The sequence below is a fragment of the Schistocerca gregaria genome, chromosome 3, assembly GCF_023897955.1.
Source record: "Schistocerca gregaria isolate iqSchGreg1 chromosome 3, iqSchGreg1.2, whole genome shotgun sequence".
Taxonomy (NCBI): Eukaryota; Metazoa; Arthropoda; class Insecta; order Orthoptera; family Acrididae; genus Schistocerca; species Schistocerca gregaria.
Window position 1 is genome coordinate 20,573,675 of NC_064922.1, and position 21,819 is coordinate 20,595,493.

Below are 21,819 nucleotides of genomic sequence, written 5' to 3' on the forward strand. Positions count from 1 at the left end.
ACAAGGAAGCACAGGTGATATAGGTGCGAACACAGGAAGCTAGCAGCCCCTCGCTGCCTGCAGACACAGAGCAGCCACACTAGAAGAGCGGCCTAAGCCGTAGGCGAAATGTGCTCATTCGCTTTGGCGCGACGTCGAACTATAAATAAGGCTGTCACTAGCGTGAGCGTCGTGTAAAGTCGGAAAAGTCATCTGCATGGGTGATTGCCAAGTTTGGGGAGCGTTTCGTAGTACGATCAGTGCAAAGGCGACGCGGAAACTTGTTGTGTCCCAGTGTTTTGCAGTTGGACGACAAGAGTTTGACACAGTAGCAAAGAGCGAGGCACTGAGTTGGCATGAACAATGGAGAGCACAATGGGGCTCGAGATGTGCTTGTTACCTCAGGTGCTGTGTGATTGTGAACAAGGAGTGAAATGGACCAATTTCTGACCGCCCTTTCAATTTAAGACGTTCAAAACAGACGGAATTTGCATTCGTAATACCAGAGCATCGAAACTACTTGGAACTCTTGTGTATATGAACGTGTCCGCGCCTTTGTATTCTGGTACCTTCGCCGCTACAAACCAACCAACCATCGTGTCCGTGCACATCAGACTCGCAAAGAATGGAGAATAGCCAGGCTTGGTCGTGTGTGTAGCTGTAGCTCAGTTGGCAGATCGTTCGCTTAGCGTGTGAACGGTCTTGGGTTCAAGCCCCGGCTCCTCCATGTTTTGTGGTCAGTGCATGGTAAGTGTTGGTCGCGGCGAACATAAACGCACGCAAGAAGGTGCAAAACCAATGTCACAGACTGATATGATGTATACTGTCATAAGGAGAGCAAGGTGTAAGTGTGGGGACCGGCTGTTATCGTGGTGTCATCGAGTGCAGATCTGTCTTAGGTATCACGGCTTAACGTCATTGAAGTCTAGAGGTGGACAACACGTTCGTCTTACTCAGAGCGGTGTCTGAACTCTATTTTCGACGTTATGCGTGCCACTTTCATTGTGGCCAACTACGATTCGATACAGAATGCACGAAACCTGAAAGACACCCTCACTGATACATAGAGAGTAGTGTTTGTCTGCGGAATAATGGGAGTGCAAGGGTCTGTGACGTTGATATGACTGTATGTAGCACTACTAGTTATCGGGGGGGTGGGCGTAGCTCAGATGGTAGAGCGCTCGCTTAGCGTGCGAGAGGTACTGGGATCGATACCCAGCGCCTCCAGAATTTTTAACACACCTACATGCGCACCTTGCCATGCAAGTGGAATAATTTCCAACCGGCAGAGGTGTGTAGGCAGATACAAGCGAACGATTGGCATCCACAATTGCGCCGATTTCACGTAAATCCCACTGCACGTTCCCATTCTTTGCGTGCAGTCGGCTGCTACTGGTGTTGCTGGTTGTGACTGCTGATAACAGATGGCGTAGCAATCAATTCATGGAGTGAGTTGTATGTTTTGCGATAGTCTGTCTCTGACAAGGAAGCACAGGTGATATAGGTGCGAACACAGGAAGCTTGCAGCCCCTCGCTGCCTGCAGACACAGAGCAGCCACACTAGAAGAGCGGCCTAAGCCGTAGGCGAAATGTGCTCATTCGCTTTGGCGCAACGTCGAACTATAAATAAGGCTGTCACTAGCGTGAGCGTCGTGTAAATTCGGAAAAGTCATCTGCATGGGTGATTGCCAAGTTTGGGAAGAGTTTCGTAGTACGATCAGTGCAAAGGCGACGCGGAAACTTGTTGTGTCCCAGTGTTTTGCAGTTGGACGACAAGAGTTTGACACAGTAGCAAAGAGCGAGGCACTGAGTTGGCATGAACAATGGAGAGCACAATGGGGCTCGAGATGTGCTTGTTACCTCAGGTGCTGTGTGATTGTAGACAGGGAGTGAAATGGACCAATTTGTGACCGCCCTTTCAATTTAAGACGTTCAAAACAGACGGAATTTGCATTCGTAATACCAGAGCATCGAAACTACTTGGAACTCTTGTGTATATGAACGTGTCCGCGCCTTTGTATTCTGGTACCTTCGCCGCTACAAACCAACCAACCATCGTGTCCGTGCACATCAGAGTCGCAAAGAATGGAGAATAGCCAGGCTTGGTCGTGTGTGTAGCTGTAGCTCAGTTGGCAGATCGTTCGCTTAGCGTGTGAACGGTCTATGGTTCAAGCCCCGGCTCCTCCATGTTTTGTGGTCAGTGCATGGTAAGTGTTGGTCGCGGCGAACATAAACGCACGTAAGAAGGTGCAAAACCAGCGTCACAGACTGATATGATGTATACTGTCATAAGGAGAGCAAGGTGTAAGTGTGGGGACCGGCTGTTATCGTGGTGTCATCGAGTGCAGATCTGTCTTAGGTATCACGGCTTAACGTCATTGAAGTCTAGAGGTGGACAACACGTTCGTCTTACTCAGAGCGGTGTCTGAACTCTATTTTCGACGTTATGCGTGCCACTTTCATTGTGGCCAACTACGATTCGATACAGAATGCACGAAACCTGAAAGACACCCTCACTGATACATAGAGAGTAGTGTTTGTCTGCGGAATAATGGGAGTGCAAGGGTCTGTGACGTTGATATGACTGTATGTAGCACTGCTAGTTATCTGGGGGGTGGGCGTAGCGGAGATGGTAGAGCGCTCGCTTAGCGTGCGAGAGGTACTGGGATCGATACCCAGCGCCTCCAGAATTTTTAACACACCTACATGCGCACCTTGCCATGCAAGTGGAATAATTCCCAACCGGCAGAGGTGTGTAGGCAGATACAAGCGAACGATTAGCATCCACAATTGCGCCGATTTCACGTAAATCCCACTGCACGTTCCCATTCTTTTCGTACAGTCGGCTGCTACTGGTGTTGCTGGTTGTGACTGCTGATAACAGATGCCGTAGCAATCAATTCATGGAGTGAGTTGTATGTTTTCCGATAGTCTGTCACTGACAAGGAAGCACAGGTGATATAGGTGCGAACACAAGAAGCTTGCAGCCCCTCGCTGCCTGCAGACACGGAGCAGCCACACTAGAAGAGCGGCCTAAGCCGTAGGCGAAATGTGCTCATTCGCTTTGGCGCGACGTCGAACTATAAATAAGGCTGTCACTAGCGTGAGCGTCGTGTAAAGTCGGAAAAGTCATCTGCATGGGTGATTGCCAAGTTTGGGGAGCGTTTCGTAGTACGATCAGTCCAAAGGCGACGCGGAAACTTGTTGTGTCCCAGTGTTTTGCAGTTGGACGACAAGAGTTTGACGCAGTAGCAAAGAGCGAGGCACTGAGTTGGCATAAACAATGGAGAGCACAATGGGGCTCGAGATGTGCTTGTTACCTCAGGTGCTGTGTGATTGTGGACAACGAGTGAAATGGACCAATTTGTGACCGCCCTTTCAATTTAAGACGTTCAAAACAGACGGAATTTGCATTCGTAATACCAGAGCATCGAAACTACTTGGAACTCTTGTGTATATGAACGTGTCCGCTCCTTTGTATTCTGGTACCTTCGCCGCTACAAACCAACAAACCATCGTGTCCGTGCACATCAGAGTCGCAATGAATGGAGAATAGCCAGGCTTGGTCGTGTGTGTAGCTGTAGCTCAGTTGGCAGATCGTTCGCTTAGCGTGTGAACGGTCTCGGGTTCAAGCCCCGGCTCCTCCATGTTTTGTGGTCAGTGCATGGTAAGTGTTGGTCGCGGCGAACATAAACGCACGTAAGAGGGTGCAAAACCAGCGTCACAGACTGATATGATGTATACTGTCATAAGGAGAGCAAGGTGTAAGTGTGGGGACCGGCTGTTATCGTGGTGTCATCGAGTGCAGATCTGTCTTAGGTATCACGGCTTAACGTCATTGAAGTCTAGAGGTGGACAACACGTTCGTCTTACTCAGAGCGGTGTCTGAACTCTATTTTCGACGTTATGCGTGCCACTTTCATTGTGGCCAACTACGATTCGATACAGAATGCACGAAACCTGAAAGACACCCTCACTGATACATAGAGAGTAGTGTTTGTCTGCGGAATAATGGGAGTGCAAGGGTCTGTGACGTTGATATGACTGTATGTAGCACTACTAGTTATCGGGTGGGTGGGCGTAGCTCAGATGGTAGAGTGATCGCTTAGCGTGCGAGAGGTACTGCGATCGATACCCAGCGCCTCCAGAATTTTTAACACACCTACATGCGCACCTTGCCATGCAAGTGGAATAATTCCCAACCGGCAGAGGTGTGTAGGCAGATACAAGCGAACGATTAGGATCCACAATTGCGCCGATTTCACGTAAATCCCACTGCACGTTCCCATTCTTTGCGTACAGCCGGCTGCTACTGGTGTTGCTGGTTGTGACTGCTGATAACAGATGCCGTAGCAATCAATTCATGGAGTGAGTTGTATGTTTTGCGATAGTCTGTCTCTGACAAGGAAGCACAGGTGATGTAGGTGCGAACACAGGAAGCTTGCAGCCCCTCGCTGCCTGCAGACACGGAGCAGCCACACTAGAAGAGCGGCCTAAGCCGTAGGCGAAATGTGCTCATTCGCTTTGGCGCGACGTCGAACTATAAATAAGGCTGTCACTAGCGTGAGCGTCGTGTAAAGTCGGAAAAGTCATCTGCATGGGTGATTGCCAAGTTTGGGGAGCGTTTCGTAGTACGATCAGTGCAAAGGCGACGCGGAAACTTGTTGTGTCCCAGTGTTTTGCAGTTGGACGACAAGAGTTTGACACAGTAGCAAAGAGCGAGGCACTGAGTTGGCATGAACAATGGAGAGCACAATGGGGCTCGAGATGTGCTTGTTACCTCAGGTGCTGTGTGATTGTGGACAAGGAGTGAAATGGACCAATTTGTGACCGCCCTTTCAATTTAAGACGTTCAAAACAGACGGAATTTGCATTCGTAATACCAGAGCATCGAAACTACTTGGAACTCTTGTGTATGTGAACGTGTCCGCGCCTTTGTATTCTGGTACCTTCGCCGCTACAAACCAACCAACCATCGTGTCCGTGCACATCAGAGTCGCAAAGAATGGAGAATAGCCAGGCTTGGTCGTGTGTGTAGCTGTAGCTCAGTTGGCAGATCGTTCGCTTAGCGTGTGAACGGTCTCGGGTTCAAGCCCCGGCTCCTCCATGTTTTGTGGTCAGTGCATGGTAAGTGTTGGTCGCGGCGAACATAAACGCACGCAAGAAGTTGCAAAACCAGCGTCACAGACTGATATGATGTATACTGTCATAAGGAGAGCAAGGTGTAAGTGTGGGGACCGGCTGTTATCGTGGTGTCATCGAGTGCAGATCTGTCTTAGGTATCGCGGATTAACGTCATTGAAGTCTAGAGGTGGACAACACGTTCGTCTTACTCAGAGCGGTGTCTGAACTCTATTTTCGACGTTATGCGTGCTACTTTCATTGTGGCCAACTACGATTCGATACAGAATGCACGAAACCTGAAAGACACCCTCACTGATACATAGAGAGTAGTGTTTGTCTGCGGAATAATGGGAGTGCAAGGGTCTGTGACGTTGATATGACTGTATGTAGCACTACTAGTTATCGGGGGGGGTGGGCGTAGCTCAGATGGTAGAGCGCTCGCTTAGCGTGCGGGAAGTACTGGGATCGATACCCAGCGCCTCCAGAATTTTTAACACACCTACATGCGCACCTTGCCATGCAGGTGGAATAATTCCCAACCGGCAGAGGTGTGTAGGCAGATACAAGCGAACGATTAGCATCCACAATTGCGCCGATTTCACGTAAATCCCACTGCACGTTCCCATTCTTTGCGTGCTGTCGGCTGCAACTGGTGTTGCTGGTTGTGACTGCTGGTAACAGATGCCGTAGCAATCAATTCATGGAGTGAGTTGTATGTTTTGCGATAGTCTGTCTCTGACAAGGAAGCACAGGTGATATAGGTGCGAACACAGGAAGCTTGCAGCCCCTCGCTGCCTGCAGACACAGAGCAGCCACACTAGAAGAGCGGCCTAAGCCGTAGGCGAAATGTGCTCATTCGCTTTGGCGCGACGTCGAACTATAAATAAGGCTGTCACTAGCGTGAGCGTCGTGTAAAGTCGGAAAAGTCATCTGCATGGGTGATTGCCAAGTTTGGGGAGCGTTTCGTAGTACGATCAGTGCAAAGGCGACGCGGAAACTTGTTGTGTCCCAGTGTTTTGCAGTTGGACGACAAGAGTTTGACACAGTAGGAAAGAGCGAGGCACTGAGTTGGCATGAACAATGGAGAGCACAATGGGGCTCGAGATGTGCTTGTTACCTCAGGTGCTGTGTGATTGTGGACAAGGAGTGAAATGGACCAATTTGTGACCGCCCTTTCAATTTAAGACGTTCAAAACAGACGGAATTTGCATTCGTAATACCAGAGCATCGAAACTACTTGGAACTCTTGTGTATATGAACGTGTCCGCGCCTTTGTATTCTGGTACCTTCGCCGCTACAAACCAACCAACCATCGTGTCCGTGCACATCAGAGTCGCAAAGAATGGAGAATAGCCAGGGTTGGCCGTGTGTGTAGCTGTAGCTCAGTTGGCAGATCGTTCGCTTAGCGTGTGAACGCTCTCGGGTTCAAGCCCCGGCTCCTCCATGTTTTGTGGTCAGTGCATGGTAAGTGTTGGTCGCGGCGAACATAAACGCACGCAAGAAGGTGCAAAACCAGCGTCACAGACTGATATGATGTATACTGTCATAAGGAGAGCAAGGTGTAAGTGTGGGGACCGGCTGTTATCGTGGTGTCATCGAGTGCAGATCTGTCTTAGGTATCACGGCTTAACGTCATTGAAGTCTAGAGGTGGACAACACGTTCGTCTTACTCAGAGCGGTGTCTGAACTCTATTTTCGACGTTATGCGTGCCACTTTCATTGTGGCCAACTACGATTCGATACAGAATGCACGAAACCTGAAAGACACCCTCACTGATACATAGAGAGTAGTGTTTGTCTGCGGAATAATGGGAGTGCAAGGGTCTGTGACGTTGATATGACTGTATGTAGCACTACTAGTTATCGGGGGGGTTGGCGTAGCTCAGATGGTAGAGCGCTCGCTTAGCGTGCGAGAGGTACTGCGATCGATACCCAGCGCCTCCAGAATTTTTAATACACCTACATGCGCACCTTGCCATGCAAGTGGAATAATTCCCAACCGGCAGAGGTGTGTAGGCAGATACAAGCGCACGATTAGCATCCACAATTGCGCCGATTTCACGTAAATCCCACTGCACGTTCCCATTCTTTGCGTGCAGTCGGCTGCTACTGGTGTTGCTGGTTGTGACTGCTGATAACAGATGCCGTAGCAATCAATTCATGGAGTGAGTTGTATGTTTTGCGATAGTCTGTCTCTGACAAGGAAGCACAGGTGATATAGGTGCGAACACAGGAAGCTTGCAGCCCCTCGCTGCCTGCAGACACAGAGCAGCCACACTAGAAGAGCGGCCTAAGCCGTAGGCGAAATGTGCTCATTCGCTTTGGCGCGACGTCGAACTATAAATGAGGCTGTCACTAGCGTGAGCGTCGTGTAAAGTCGGAAAAGTCATCTGCATGGGTGATTGCCAAGTTTGGGGAGCGTTTCGTAGTACGATCAGTGCAAAGGCGACGCGGAAACTTGTTGTGTCCCAGTGTTTTGCAGTTGGACGACAAGAGTTTGACACAGTTGCAAAGAGCGAGGCACTGAGTTGGCATGAACAATGGAGAGCACAATGGGGCTCGAGATGTGCTTGTTACCTCAGGTGCTGTGTGATTGTGGACAAGGAGTGAAATGGACCAATTTGTGACCGCCCTTTCAATTTAAGACGTTCAAAACAGACGGAATTTGCATTCGTAATACCAGAGCATCGAAACTACTTGGAACTCTTGTGTATATGAACGTGTCCGCGCCTTTGTATTCTGGTACCTTCGCCGCTACAAACCAACCAACCATCGTGTCCGTGCACATCAGAGTCGCAAAGAATGGAGAATAGCCAGGCTTGGTCGTTTGTGTAGCTGTAGCTCAGTTGGCAGATCTTTCGCTTAGCGTGTGAACGGTCTCGGGTTCAAGCCCCGGCTCCTCCATGTTTTGTGGTCAGTGCATGGTAAGTGTTGGTCGCGGCGAACATAAACGCACGCAAGAAGTTGCAAAACCAGCGTCACAGACTGATATGATGTATACTGTCATAAGGAGAGCAAGGTGTAAGTGTGGGGACCGGCTGTTATCGTGGTGTCATCGAGTGCAGATCTGTCTTAGGTATCACGGCTTAACGTCATTGAAGTCTAGAGGTGGACAACACGTTCGTCTTACTCAGAGCGGTGTCTGAATTCTATTTTCGACGTTATGCGTGCCACTTTCATTGTGGCCAACTACGATTTGATACAGAATGCACGAAACCTGAAAGACACCCTCACTGATACATAGAGAGTAGTGTTTGTCTGCGGAATAATGGGAGTGCAAGGGTCTGTGACGTTGATATGACTGTATGTAGCACTACTAGTTATCGGGGAGGTGGGCGCAGCTCAGATGGTAGAGCGCTCGCTTAGCGTGCGAGAGGTACTGGGATCGATACCCAGCGCCTCCAGAATTTTTAACACACCTACATGCGCACCTTGCCATGCAAGTGGAATAATTCCCAACCGGCAGAGGTGTGTAGGCAGATACAAGCGAACGATTAGCATCCACAATTGCGCCGATTTCACGTAAATCCCACTGCACGTTCCCATTCTTTGCGTGCAGTCGGCTGCTACTGGTGTTGCTGGTTGTGACTGCTGATAACAGATGCCGTAGCAATCAATTCATGGAGTGAGTTGTATGTTTTGCGATAGTCTGTCTCTGACAAGGAAGCACAGGTGATATAGGTGCGAACACAGGAAGCTTGCAGCCCCTCGCTGCCTGCAGACACAGAGCAGCCACACTAGAAGAGCGGCCTAAGCCGTAGGCGAAATGTGCTCATTCGCTTTGGCGCGACGTCGAACTATAAATAAGGCTGTCACTAGCGTGAGCGTCGTGTAAAGTCGGAAACGTCATCTGCATGGGTGATTGAGAAAGTTTGGGGAGCGTTTCGTAGTACGATCAGTGCAAAGGGGACGCGGAAACTTGTTGTGTCCCAGTGTTTTGCAGTTGGACGACAAGAGTTTGACAAAGTAGCAAAGAGCGAGGCACTGAGTTGGCATGAACAATGGAGAGCACAATGGGGCTCGAGATGTGCTTGTTACCTCAGGTGCTGTGTGATTGTGGACAACGAGTGAAATGGACCAATTTGTGACCGCCCTTTCAATTTAAGACGTTCAAAACAGACGGAATTTGCATTCGTAATACCAGAGCATCGAAACTACTTGGAACTCTTGTGTATATGAACGTGTCCGCGCCTTTGTATTCTGGTACCTTCGCCGCTACAAACCAACCAACCATCGTGTCCGTGCACATCAGAGTCGCAAAGAATGGAGAATAGCCAGGCTTGGTCGTGTGTGTAGCTGTAGCTCAGTTGGCAGATCGTTCGCTTAGCGTGTGAACGGTCTCGGGTTCAAGCTCCGGCTCCTCCATGTTTTGTGGTCAGTGCATGGTAAGTGTTGGTCGCGGCGAACATAAACGCACGCAAGAAGTTGCAAAACCAGCGTCACAGACTGATATGATGTATACTGTCATAAGGAGAGCAAGGTGTAAGTGTGGGGACCGGCTGTTATCGTGGTGTCATCGAGTGCAGATCTGTCTTAGGTATCACGGCTTAACGTCATTGAAGTCTAGAGGTGGACAACACGTTCGTCTTACTCAGAGCGGTGTCTGAACTCTATTTCCGACGTTATGCGTGCCACTTTCATTGTGGCCAACTACGATTCGATACAGAATGCACGAAACCTGAAAGACACCCTCACTGATACATAGAGAGTAGTGTTTGTCTGCGGAATAAAGGGAGTGCAAGGGTCTGTGACGTTGATATGACTGTATGTAACACTACTAGTTATCGGGGGGGTGGGCGTAGCTCAGATGGTAGAGCGCTCGCTTAGCGTGCGAGAGGTACTGGGATCGATACCCAGCGCCTCCAGAATTTTTAACACACCTACATGCGCACCTTGCCATGCAAGTGGAATAATTCCCAACCGGCAGAGGTGTGTAGGCAGATACAAGCGAACGATTAGCATCCACAATTGCGCCGATTTCACGTAAATCCCACTGCACGTTCCCATTCTTTGCGTGCAGTCGGCTGCTACTGGTGTTGCTGGTTGTGACTGCTGATAACAGATGCCGTAGCAATCAATTCATGGAGTGAGTTGTATGTTTTGCGATAGTCTGTCTCTGACAAGGAAGCACAGGTGATATAGGTGCGAACACAGGAAGCTTGCAGCCCCTCGCTGCCTGCAGACACAGAGCAGCCACACTAGAAGAGCGGCCTAAGCCGTAGGCGAAATGTGCTCATTCGCTTTGGCGCGACGTCGAACTATAAATAAGGCTGTCACTAGCGTGAGCGTCGTGTAAAGTCGGAAACGTCATCTGCATGGGTGATTGAGAAAGTTTGGGGAGCGTTTCGTAGTACGATCAGTGCAAAGGGGACGCGGAAACTTGTTGTGTCCCAGTGTTTTGCAGTTGGACGACAAGAGTTTGACAAAGTAGCAAAGAGCGAGGCACTGAGTTGGCATGAACAATGGAGAGCACAATGGGGCTCGAGATGTGCTTGTTACCTCAGGTGCTGTGTGATTGTGGACAACGAGTGAAATGGACCAATTTGTGACCGCCCTTTCAATTTAAGACGTTCAAAACAGACGGAATTTGCATTCGTAATACCAGAGCATCGAAACTACTTGGAACTCTTGTGTATATGAACGTGTCCGCGCCTTTGTATTCTGGTACCTTCGCCGCTACAAACCAACCAACCATCGTGTCCGTGCACATCAGAGTCGCAAAGAATGGAGAATAGCCAGGCTTGGTCGTGTGTGTAGCTGTAGCTCAGTTGGCAGATCGTTCGCTTAGCGTGTGAACGGTCTCGGGTTCAAGCTCCGGCTCCTCCATGTTTTGTGGTCAGTGCATGGTAAGTGTTGGTCGCGGCGAACATAAACGCACGCAAGAAGTTGCAAAACCAGCGTCACAGACTGATATGATGTATACTGTCATAAGGAGAGCAAGGTGTAAGTGTGGGGACCGGCTGTTATCGTGGTGTCATCGAGTGCAGATCTGTCTTAGGTATCACGGCTTAACGTCATTGAAGTCTAGAGGTGGACAACACGTTCGTCTTACTCAGAGCGGTGTCTGAACTCTATTTCCGACGTTATGCGTGCCACTTTCATTGTGGCCAACTACGATTCGATACAGAATGCACGAAACCTGAAAGACACCCTCACTGATACATAGAGAGTAGTGTTTGTCTGCGGAATAAAGGGAGTGCAAGGGTCTGTGACGTTGATATGACTGTATGTAACACTACTAGTTATCGGGGGGGTGGGCGTAGCTCAGATGGTAGAGCGCTCGCTTAGCGTGCGAGAGGTACTGGGATCGATACCCAGCGCCTCCAGAATTTTTAACACACCTACATGCGCACCTTGCCATGCAAGTGGAATAATTCCCAACCGGCAGAGGTGTGTAGGCAGATACAAGCGAACGATTAGCATCCACAATTGCGCCGATTTCACGTAAATCCCACTGCACGTTCCCATTCTTTGCGTGCAGTCGGCTGCAACTGGTGTTGCTGGTTGTGACTGCTGATAACAGATGCCGTAGCAATCAATTCATGGAGTGAGTTGTATGTTTTGCGATAGTCTGTCTCTGACAAGGTAGCACAGGTGATATAGTTGCGAACACAGGAAGCTTGCAGCCCCTCGCTGCCTGCAGACACAGAGCAGCCACACTAGAAGAGCGGCCTAAGCCGTAGGCGAAATGTGCTCATTCGCTTTGGCGCGACGTCGAACTATAAATAAGGCTGTCACTAGCGTGAGCGTCGTGTAAAGTCGGAAAAGTCATCTGCATGGGTGATTGAGAAAGTTTGGGGAGCGTTTCGTAGTACGATCAGTGCAAAGGGGACGCGGAAACTTGTTGTGTCCCAGTGTTTTGCAGTTGGACGACAAGAGTTTGACAAAGTAGCAAAGAGCGAGGCACTGAGTTGGCATGAACAATGGAGAGCACAATGGGGCTCGAGATGTGCTTGTTACCTCAGGTGCTGTGTGATTGTGGACAACGAGTGAAATGGACCAATTTGTGACCGCCCTTTCAATTTAAGACGTTCAAAACAGACGGAATTTGCATTCGTAATACCAGAGCATCGAAACTACTTGGAACTCTTGTGTATATGAACGTGTCCGCGCCTTTGTATTCTGGTACCTTCGCCGCTACAAACCAACCAACCATCGTGTCCGTGCACATCAGAGTCGCAAAGAATGGAGAATAGCCAGGCTTGGTCGTGTGTGTAGCTGTAGCTCAGTTGGCAGATCGTTCGCTTAGCGTGTGAACGGTCTCGGGTTCAAGCTCCGGCTCCTCCATGTTTTGTGGTCAGTGCATGGTAAGTGTTGGTCGCGGCGAACATAAACGCACGCAAGAAGTTGCAAAACCAGCGTCACAGACTGATATGATGTATACTGTCATAAGGAGAGCAAGGTGTAAGTGTGGGGACCGGCTGTTATCGTGGTGTCATCGAGTGCAGATCTGTCTTAGGTATCACGGCTTAACGTCATTGAAGTCTAGAGGTGGACAACACGTTCGTCTTACTCAGAGCGGTGTCTGAACTCTATTTCCGACGTTATGCGTGCCACTTTCATTGTGGCCAACTACGATTCGATACAGAATGCACGAAACCTGAAAGACACCCTCACTGATACATAGAGAGTAGTGTTTGTCTGCGGAATAAAGGGAGTGCAAGGGTCTGTGACGTTGATATGACTGTATGTAACACTACTAGTTATCGGGGGGGTGGGCGTAGCTCAGATGGTAGAGCGCTCGCTTAGCGTGCGAGAGGTACTGGGATCGATACCCAGCGCCTCCAGAATTTTTAACACACCTACATGCGCACCTTGCCATGCAAGTGGAATAATTCCCAACCGGCAGAGGTGTGTAGGCAGATACAAGCGAACGATTAGCATCCACAATTGCGCCGATTTCACGTAAATCCCACTGCACGTTCCCATTCTTTGCGTGCAGTCGGCTGCAACTGGTGTTGCTGGTTGTGACTGCTGATAACAGATGCCGTAGCAATCAATTCATGGAGTGAGTTGTATGTTTTGCGATAGTCTGTCTCTGACAAGGAAGCACAGGTGATATAGTTGCGAACACAGGAAGCTTGCAGCCCCTCGCTGCCTGCAGACACAGAGCAGCCGCACTAGAAGAGCGGCCTAAGCCGTAGGCGAAATGTGCTCATTCACTTTGGCGCGACGTCGAACTATAAATAAGGCTGTCACTAGCGTGAGCGTCGTGTAAAGTCGGAAAAGTCATCTGCATGGGTGATTGCCAAGTTTGGGGAGCGTTTCGTAGTACGATCAGTGCAATGGGGACGCGGAAACTTGTTGTGTCCCAGTGTTTTGCAGTTGGACGACAAGAGTTTGACAAAGTAGCAAAGAGCGAGGCACTGAGTTGGCATGAACAATGGAGAGCACAATGGGGCTCGAGATGTGCTTGTTACCTCAGGTGCTGTGTGATTGTGGACAACGAGTGAAATGGACCAATTTGTGACCGCCCTTTCAATTTAAGACGTTCAAAACAGACGGAATTTGCATTCGTAATACCAGAGCATCGAAACTACTTGGAACTCTTGTGTATATGAACGTGTCCGCGCCTTTGTATTCTGGTACCTTCGCCGCTACAAACCAACCAACCATCGTGTCCGTGCACATCAGAGTCGCAAAGAATGGAGAATAGCCAGGCTTGGTCGTGTGTGTAGCTGTAGCTCAGTTGGCAGATCGTTCGCTTAGCGTGTGAACGGTCTCGGGTTCAAGCTCCGGCTCCTCCATGTTTTGTGGTCAGTGCATGGTAAGTGTTGGTCGCGGCGAACATAAACGCACGCAAGAAGTTGCAAAACCAGCGTCACAGACTGATGTGATGTATACTGTCATAAGGAGAGCAAGGTGTAAGTGTGGGGACCGGCTGTTATCGTGGTGTCATCGAGTGCAGATCTGTCTTAGGTATCACGGCTTAACGTCATTGAAGTCTAGAGGTGGACAACACGTTCGTCTTACTCAGAGCGGTGTCTGAACTCTATTTCCGACGTTATGCGTGCCACTTTCATTGTGGCCAACTACGATTCGATACAGAATGCACGAAACCTGAAAGACACCCTCACTGATACATAGAGAGTAGTGTTTGTCTGCGGAATAAAGGGAGTGCAAGGGTCTGTGACGTTGATATGACTGTATGTAACACTACTAGTTATCGGGGGGGTGGGCGTAGCTCAGATGGTAGAGCGCTCGCTTAGCGTGCGAGAGGTACTGGGATCGATACCCAGCGCCTCCAGAATTTTTAACACACCTACATGCGCACCTTGCCATGCAAGTGGAATAATTCCCAACCGGCAGAGGTGTGTAGGCAGATACAAGCGAACGATTAGCATCCACAATTGCGCCGATTTCACGTAAATCCCACTGCACGTTCCCATTCTTTGCGTGCAGTCGGCTGCTACTGGTGTTGCTGGTTGTGACTGCTGATAACAGATGCCGTAGCAATCAATTCATGGAGTGAGTTGTATGTTTTGCGATAGTCTGTCTCTGACAAGGAAGCACAGGTGATATAGGTGCGAACACAGGAAGCTTGCAGCCCCTCGCTGCCTGCAGACACAGAGCAGCCACACTAGAAGAGCGGCCTAAGCCGTAGGCGAAATGTGCTCATTCGCTTTGGCGCGACGTCGAACTATAAATAAGGCTGTCACTAGCGTGAGCGTTGCGTGAGCGTCGTGTAAAGTCGGAAAAGTTATCTGCATGGGTGATTGAAAAGTTTGGGGAGCGTTTCGTAGTACGATCAGTGCAAAGGGGACGCGGAAACTTGTTGTGTCCCAGTGTTTTGCAGTTGGACGACAAGAGTTTGACAAAGTAGCAAAGAGCGAGGCACTGAGTTGGCATGAACAATGGAGAGCACAATGGGGCTCGAGATGTGCTTGTTACCTCAGGTGCTGTGTGATTGTGGACAACGAGTGAAATGGACCAATTTGTGACCGCCCTTTCAATTTAAGACGTTCAAAACAGACGGAATTTGCATTCGTAATACCAGAGCATCGAAACTACTTGGAACTCTTGTGTATATGAACGTGTCCGCGCCTTTGTATTCTGGTACCTTCGCCGCTACAAACCAACCAACCATCGTGTCCGTGCACATCAGAGTCGCAAAGAATGGAGAATAGCCAGGCTTGGTCGTGTGTGTAGCTGTAGCTCAGTTGGCAGATCGTTCGCTTAGCGTGTGAACGGTCTCGGGTTCAAGCTCCGGCTCCTCCATGTTTTGTGGTCAGTGCATGGTAAGTGTTGGTCGCGGCGAACATAAACGCACGCAAGAAGTTGCAAAACCAGCGTCACAGACTGATATGATGTATACTGTCATAAGGAGAGCAAGGTGTAAGTGTGGGGACCGGCTGTTATCGTGGTGTCATCGAGTGCAGATCTGTCTTAGGTATCACGGCTTAACGTCATTGAAGTCTAGAGGTGGACAACACGTTCGTCTTACTCAGAGCGGTGTCTGAACTCTATTTCCGACGTTATGCGTGCCACTTTCATTGTGGCCAACTACGATTCGATACAGAATGCACGAAACCTGAAAGACACCCTCACTGATACATAGAGAGTAGTGTTTGTCTGCGGAATAAAGGGAGTGCAAGGGTCTGTGACGTTGATATGACTGTATGTAACACTACTAGTTACCGGGGGGGGTGGGCGTAGCTCAGATGGTAGAGCGCTCGCTTAGTGTGCGAGAGGTACTGGGATCGATACCCAGCGCCTCCAGAATTTTTAACACACCTACATGCGCACCTTGCCATGCAAGTGGAATAATTCCCAACCGGCAGAGGTGTGTAGGCAGATACAAGCGAACGATTAGCATCCACAATTGCGCCGATTTCACGTAAATCCCACTGCACGTTCCCATTCTTTGCGTGCAGTCGGCTGCAACTGGTGTTGCTGGTTGTGACTGCTGATAACAGATGCCGTAGCAATCAATTCATTGAGTGAGTTGTATGTTTTGCGATAGTCTGTCTCTGACAAGGAAGCACAGGTGATATAGTTGCGAACACAGGAAGCTTGCAGCCCCTCGCTGCCTGCAGACACAGAGCAGCCGCACTAGAAGAGCGGCCTAAGCCGTAGGCGAAATGTGCTCATTCACTTTGGCGCGACGTCGAACTATAAATAAGGCTGTCACTAGCGTGAGCGTCGTGTAAAGTCGGAAAAGTCATCTGCATGGGTGATTGCCAAGTTTGGGGATCGTTTCGTAGTACGATCAGTGCAAAGCGGAAGCTGAAACTTGCTGTGTCCCAGTGTTTTGCAGTTGGACGACAAGAGTTTGACACAGTAGCAAAGAGCGAGGCACTGAGTTGGCATGAACAATGGAGAGCACAATGGAGCTTGAGATGTGCTTGTTACCTCAGGTGCTGTGTGATTGTGGACAAGGAGTGAAATGGACCAATTTGTGACCGCCCTTTCAATTTAAGACGTTCAAAACAGACGGAATTTGCATTCGTAATACCAGAGCATCGAAACTACTTGGAACTCTTGTGTATATGAACGTGTCCGCGCCTTTGTATTCTGATACCTTCGCCGCTACAAACCAACCAACCATCGTGTCCGTGCACATCAGAGTCGCAAAGAATGGAGAATAGGCAGGCTTGGTCGTGTGTGTAGCTGTAGCTCAGTTGGCAGATCGTTCGCTTAGCGTGTGAACGGTCTCGGTTTCAAGCCCCGGCTCCTCCATGTTTTGTGGTCAGTGCATGGTAAGTGTTGGTCGCAGCGAACATAAACGCACGCAAGAAGTTGCAAAACCAGCGTCACAGACTGATATGATGTATACTGTCATAAGGAGAGCAAGATGTAAGTGTGGGGACCGGCTGTTATCGTGGTGTCATCGAGTGCAGATCTGTCTTAGGTATCACTGCTTAACGTCATTGAAGTCTAGAGGTGGACAACACGTTCGTCTTACTCAGAGCGGTGTCTGAACTCTATTTTCGACGTTATGTTGTGCCACTTTCATTGTGTCCAACTACGATTCGATACAGAATGCACGAAACCTGAAAGACACCCTCACTGATACATAGAGAGTAGTGTTTGTCTGCGGAATAATGGGAGTGCAAGGGTCTGTGACGTTGATATGACTGTATGTAGCACTACTAGTTATCGGGGGGGTGGGCGTAGCTCAGATGGTAGAGCGCTCGCTTAGCGTGCGAGAGGTACTGGGGTCGATACCCAGCGCCTCCAGAATTTTTAACACACCTACATGCGCACCTTGCGATGCAAGTGGAATAATTCCCAACCGGCAGAGGTGTGTAGGCAGATACAAGCGAACGATTAGCATCCACAATTGCGCCGATTTCACGTAAATCCCACTGCACGTTCCCATTCTTTGCGTGCAGTCGGCTGCTACTGGTGTTGCTGGTTGTGACTGCTGATAACAGATGCCGTAGCAATCAATTCATGGAGTGAGTTGTATGTTTTGCGATAGTCTGTCTCTGACAAGGAAGCACAGGTGATATAGGTGCGAACACAGGAAGCTTGCAGCCCCTCGCTGCCTGCAGACACAGGGCAGCCACACTAGAAGAGCGGCCTAAGCCGTAGGCGAAATGTGCTCATTCGCTTTGGCGCGACGTCGAACTATAAATAAGGCTGTCACTAGCGTGAGCGTTGCGTGAGCGTCGTGTAAAGTCGGAAAAGTCATCTGCATGGGTGATTGCCAAGTTTGGGGAGCGTTTCGTAGTACGATCAGTGCAATGGGGACGCGGAAACTTGTTGTGTCCCAGTGTTTTGCAGTTGGACGACAAGAGTTTTACACAGTAGCAAAGAGCGAGGCACTGATTTGGCATGAACAATGGAGAGCACAATGGGGCTCGAGATGTGCTTGTTACCTCAGGTGCTGTGTGATTGGGGACAAGGAGTGAAATGGACCAATTTGTGACCGCCCTTTCAATTTAAGACGTTCAAAACAGACGGAATTTGCATTCGTAATACCAGAGCATCGAAACTACTTGGAACTCTTGTGTATATGAACGTGTCCGCGCCTTTGTATTCTGGTACCTTCGCCGCTACAAACCAACCAACCATCGTGTCCGTGCACATCAGAGTCGCAAAGAATGGAGAATAGCCAGGCTTGGTCGTGTGTGTAGCTGTAGCTCAGTTGGCAGATCGTTCGCTTAGCGTGTGAACGGTCTCGGTTTCAAGCCCCGGCTCCTCCAAGTTTTGTGGTCAGTGCATGGTAAGTGTTGGTCGCAGCGAACATAAACGCACGCAAGAAGTTGCAAAACCAGCGTCACAGACTGATATGATGTATACTGTCATAAGGAGAGCAAGATGTAAGTGTGGGGACCGGCTGTTATCGTGGTGTCATCGAGTGCAGATCTGTCTTAGGTATCACTGCTTAACGTCATTGAAGTCTAGAGGTGGACAACACGTTGGTCTTACTCAGAGCGGTGTCTGAACTCTATTTTCGACGTTATGCGTGCCACTTTCATTGTGTCCAACTACGATTCGATACAGAATGCACGAAACCTGAAAGACACCCTCACTGATACATAGAGAGTAGTGTTTGTCTGCGGAATAATGGGAGTGCAAGGGTCTGTGACGTTGATATGACTGTATGTAGCACTACTAGTTATCGGGGGGGTGGGCGTAGCTCAGATGGTAGAGCGCTCGCTTAGCGTGCGAGAGGTACTGGGGTCGATACCCAGCGCCTCCAGAATTTTTAACACACCTACATGCGCACCTTGCCATGCAAGTGGAATAATTCCCAACCGGCAGAGGTGTGTAGGCAGATACAAGCGAACGATTACCATCCACAATTGCGCCGATTTTACGTAAATCCCACTGCACGTTCCCATTCTTTGCGTGCAGTCGGCTGCTACTGGTGTTGCTGGTTGTGACTGCTGATAACAGATGCCGTAGCAATCAATTCATGGAGTGAGTTGTATGTTTTGCGATAGTCTGTCTCTGACAAGGAAGCACAGGTGATATAGGTGCGAACACAGGAAGCTTGCAGCCCCTCGCTGCCTGCAGACACAGGGCAGCTACACAAGAAGAGCGGCCTAAGCCGTAGGCGAAATGTGCTCATTCGCTTTGGCGCGACGTCGAACTATAAATAAGGCTGTCACTAGCGTGAGCGTTGCGTGAGCGTCGTGTAGAGTCGGAAAAGTCATCTGCATGGGTGATTGCCAAGTTTGGGGAGCGTTTCGTAATACGATCAGTGCAATGGGGACGCGGAAACTTGTTGTGTCCCAGTGTTTTGCAGTTGGACGACAAGAGTTTTACACAGTAGCAAAGAGCGAGGCACTGAGTTGGCATGAACAATGGAGAGCACAATGGGGCTCGAGATGTGCTTGTTACCTCAGGTGCTGTGTGATTGTGGACAAGGAGTGAAATGGACCAATTTGTGACCGCCCTTTCAATTTAAGATGTTCAAAACAGACGGAATTTGCATTCGTAATACCAGAGCATCGAAAGTACTTGGAACTCTTGTGTATATGAACGTGTCCGCGCCTTTGTATTCTGGTACCTTCGCCGCTACAAACCAACTAACCATCGTGTCCGTGCACATCAGAGTCGCAAAGAATGGAGAATAGCCAGGCTTGCTCGTGTGTGTAGCTGTAGCTCAGTTGGCAGGTCGTTCGCTTAGCGTGTGAACGGTCTCGGTTTCAAGCCCCGGCTCCTCCATGTTTTGTGGTCAGTGCATAGTAAGTGTTGGTCGCAGCGAACATAAACGCACGCAAGAAGTTGCAAAACCAGCGTCACAGACTGATATGATGTATACTGTCATAAGGAGAGCAAGATGTAAGTGTGGGGACCGGCTGTTATCGTGGTGTCATTGAGTGCAGATCTGTCTTAGGTATCACGGCTTAACGTCATTGAAGTCTAGAGGTGGACAACACGTTGGTCTTACTCAGAGCGGTGTCTGAACTCTATTTTCGACGTTATGTGTGCCACTTTCATTGTGTCCAACTACGATTCGATACAGAATGCACGAAACCTGAAAGACACCCTCACTGATACATAGAGAGTAGTGTTTGTCTGCGGAATAATGGGAGTGCAAGGGTCTGTGACGTTGATATGACTGTATGTAGCACTACTAGTTATCGGGGGGGTGGGCGTAGCTCAGATGGTAGAGCGCTCGCTTAGCGTGCGAGAGGTACTGGGATCGATACCCAGCGCCTCCAGAATTTTCAACACACCTACATGCGCACCTTGCGATGCAAGTGGAATAATTCCCAACCGGCAGAGGTGTGTAGGCAGATACAAGCGAACGATTAGCATCCACAATTGCGCCGATTTCACGTAAATCCAACTGCACGTTCCCATTCTTTGCGTGCAGTCGGCTGCTACTGGTGTTGCTGGTTGTGACTGCTGATAACAGATGCCGTAGCAATCAATTCATGGAGTGAGTTGTATGTTTTGCGATAGTCTGTCTCTGACAAGGAAGCACAGGTGATATAGGTGCGAACACAGGAAGCTTGCAGCCCCTCGCTGCCTGCAGACACAGGGCAGCCACACAAGAAGAGCGGCCTAAGCCGTAGGCGAAATGTGCTCATTCGCTTTGGCGCGACGTCGAACTATAAATAAGGCTGTCACTAGCGTGAGCGTCGTGTAAAGTCGGAAAAGTCATCTGCATGGGTGATTGCCAAGTTTGGGGAGCGTTTCGTAATACGATCAGTGCAATGGGGACGCGGAAACTTGTTGTGTCCCAGTGTTTTGCAGTTGGACGACAAGAGTTTTACACAGTAGCAAAGAGCGAGGCACTGAGTTGGCATGAACAATGGAGAGCACAATGGGGCTCGAGATGTGCTTGTTACCTCAGGTGCTGTGTGATTGTGGACAAGGAGTGAAATGGACCAATTTGTGACCGCCCTTTCAATTTAAGACGTTCAAAACAGACGGAATTTGCATTCGTAATACCAGAGCATCGAAAGTACTTGGAACTCTTGTGTATATGAACGTGTCCGCGCCTTTGTATTCTGGTACCTTCGCCGCTACAAACCAACCAACCACCGTGTCCGTGCACATCAGAGTCGCAAAGAATGGAGAATAGCCAGGCTTGGTCGTGTGTGTAGCTGTAGCTCAGTTGGCAGATCGTTCGCTTAGCGTGTGAACGGTCTCGGTTTCAAGCCCCGGCTCCTCCATGTTTTGTGGTCAGTGCATGGTAAGTGTTGGTCGCAGCGAACATAAACGCACGCAAGAAGTTGTAAAACCAGCGTCACAGACTGATATGATGTATACTGTCATAAGGAGAGCAAGATGTAAGTGTGGGGACCGGCTGTTATCGTGGTGTCATCGAGTGCAGATCTGTCTCAGGTATCACGGCTTAACGTCATTGAAGTCTAGAGGTGGACAACACGTTGGTCTTACTCAGAGCGGTGTCTGAACTCTATTTTCGACGTTATGCGTGCCACTTTCATTGTGGCCAACTACGATTCGATACAGAATGCACGAAACCTGAAAGACACCCTCACTGATACATAGAGAGTAGTGTTTGTCTGCGGAATAATGTGAGTGCAAGGGTCTGTGACGTTGATATGACTGTATGTAGCACTACTAGTTATCGGGGGGGTGGGCGTAGCTCAGATGGTAGAGCGCTCGCTTAGCGTGCGAGAGGTACTGGGATCGATACCCAGCGCCTCCAGAATTTTTAACACACCTACATGCGCACCTTGCGATGCAAGTGGAATAATTCCCAAACGGCAGAGGTGTGTAGGCAGATACAAGCGAACGATTAGCATCCACAATTGCGCCGATTTCACGTAAATTCCACTGCAC

The 21,819-nt window shown here is 49.5% G+C and overlaps 8 non-coding genes across 8 annotated transcripts; all 8 read left to right on the forward strand.

The window, feature by feature from the left end:
- The first annotated feature begins 1,132 nt into the window (after positions 1-1,132).
- Trnaa-agc (transfer RNA alanine (anticodon AGC)) lies at positions 1,133-1,206 on the forward strand. Its single transcript has one exon. It is a non-coding gene; the product is annotated as a tRNA-Ala (tRNA).
- An 8,688-nt stretch (positions 1,207-9,894) lies between these two features.
- Positions 9,895-9,968, forward strand: Trnaa-agc (transfer RNA alanine (anticodon AGC)). Its single transcript has one exon. It is a non-coding gene; the product is annotated as a tRNA-Ala (tRNA).
- A 1,387-nt stretch (positions 9,969-11,355) lies between these two features.
- On the forward strand, positions 11,356-11,429 carry Trnaa-agc (transfer RNA alanine (anticodon AGC)). Its single transcript has one exon. It is a non-coding gene; the product is annotated as a tRNA-Ala (tRNA).
- A 1,387-nt stretch (positions 11,430-12,816) lies between these two features.
- Positions 12,817-12,890, forward strand: Trnaa-agc (transfer RNA alanine (anticodon AGC)). Its single transcript has one exon. It is a non-coding gene; the product is annotated as a tRNA-Ala (tRNA).
- A 1,386-nt stretch (positions 12,891-14,276) lies between these two features.
- Trnaa-agc (transfer RNA alanine (anticodon AGC)) lies at positions 14,277-14,350 on the forward strand. The gene has a single exon. It is a non-coding gene; the product is annotated as a tRNA-Ala (tRNA).
- Positions 14,351-15,748: 1,398 nt separating this feature from the next.
- Positions 15,749-15,822, forward strand: Trnat-agu (transfer RNA threonine (anticodon AGU)). The gene has a single exon. It is a non-coding gene; the product is annotated as a tRNA-Thr (tRNA).
- A 4,329-nt stretch (positions 15,823-20,151) lies between these two features.
- Trnaa-agc (transfer RNA alanine (anticodon AGC)) lies at positions 20,152-20,225 on the forward strand. The gene has a single exon. It is a non-coding gene; the product is annotated as a tRNA-Ala (tRNA).
- A 1,386-nt stretch (positions 20,226-21,611) lies between these two features.
- Trnaa-agc (transfer RNA alanine (anticodon AGC)) lies at positions 21,612-21,685 on the forward strand. Its single transcript has one exon. It is a non-coding gene; the product is annotated as a tRNA-Ala (tRNA).
- The last annotated feature ends 134 nt before the right edge of the window (positions 21,686-21,819 follow it).